The sequence below is a fragment of the Brassica oleracea genome, chromosome C9, assembly GCF_000695525.1.
Source record: "Brassica oleracea var. oleracea cultivar TO1000 chromosome C9, BOL, whole genome shotgun sequence".
Classification (NCBI taxonomy): Eukaryota; Viridiplantae; Streptophyta; class Magnoliopsida; order Brassicales; family Brassicaceae; genus Brassica; species Brassica oleracea.
Genome location: NC_027756.1, coordinates 53,144,585 through 53,145,574, shown reverse-complemented (window position 1 = coordinate 53,145,574; position 990 = coordinate 53,144,585).

The window sequence follows — 990 nt, the reverse complement described above, 5'->3', positions numbered from 1 at the left end:
CTAAATCGATGGAATAACCACTATAAAATCACTATTTTGTTTAAAATCGGAGACAACAAAAGCTCCAAACCTCTTTGAACATTATCATATATTAGTGGAGGATGCAACTATGCAATAAAACAATATTATCATAATTTTGAAGTTTTCTTAAAATCGATGTGTTAACCCCTACGAAAATATTGAGTTTTTGGAAAATGTTTTATATACTGAAGCCTATAATCTTTAGTGATGTTTTAAAACTTCTAACCACATTCTACAATTGTATTAATGTCTATTTAATTTTTTTTCATGGTACATGAGAATCATTATAATTTTTTTACCAATTAATTTAATAAAATTTTATAATACTCTCTAAATCGATGGAATAACTACTATAAAATCACTATTTTCTTGAAAAACGGAGACAACAAAGGCTCCAAACCTCTTTGAACATCATCATATGTTAGTGGAGGATGTAACTATGCATTAAAACAATATTTTCGTATTTTTTGAAATTATCTTAAAATCGATGTGTTCCCTACGAAAATATTGAGTTTTTGGAAAATGTTTTATATACTGAAGCTAATTATCTTTAGTGTTGTGTTAAAATTTCTAACCACATTCTACATTTTTATTAATGTATTTTAAGCTCTTTTTCATGGTATATGAGAATCGTTATAATTTTTTTATCAGTTAATTTAGTAAAATTCATAATACTCCCTAAATCGATGGAATAACCACTATAAAATCACGTTCTTGAATAACGGAGACAACAAATGCTACAAACCTCTTTGAACATCATCTTGTGTTTGTGGGGGATGCATCTACGCATTAAAACAATATTGTCGTATTTTTTGAAATTTTCTCAAAATTTATATGTTAACCCCTACGAAAATATCGAGTTTTTGGAAAATACTATATATACTGAAGCATATAATCTTTAGTGTTGTTTTAAAATTTCTAAACACATTCTACATTTGTTTTAATGTATTTTAAGCTCTTTTTCATGGT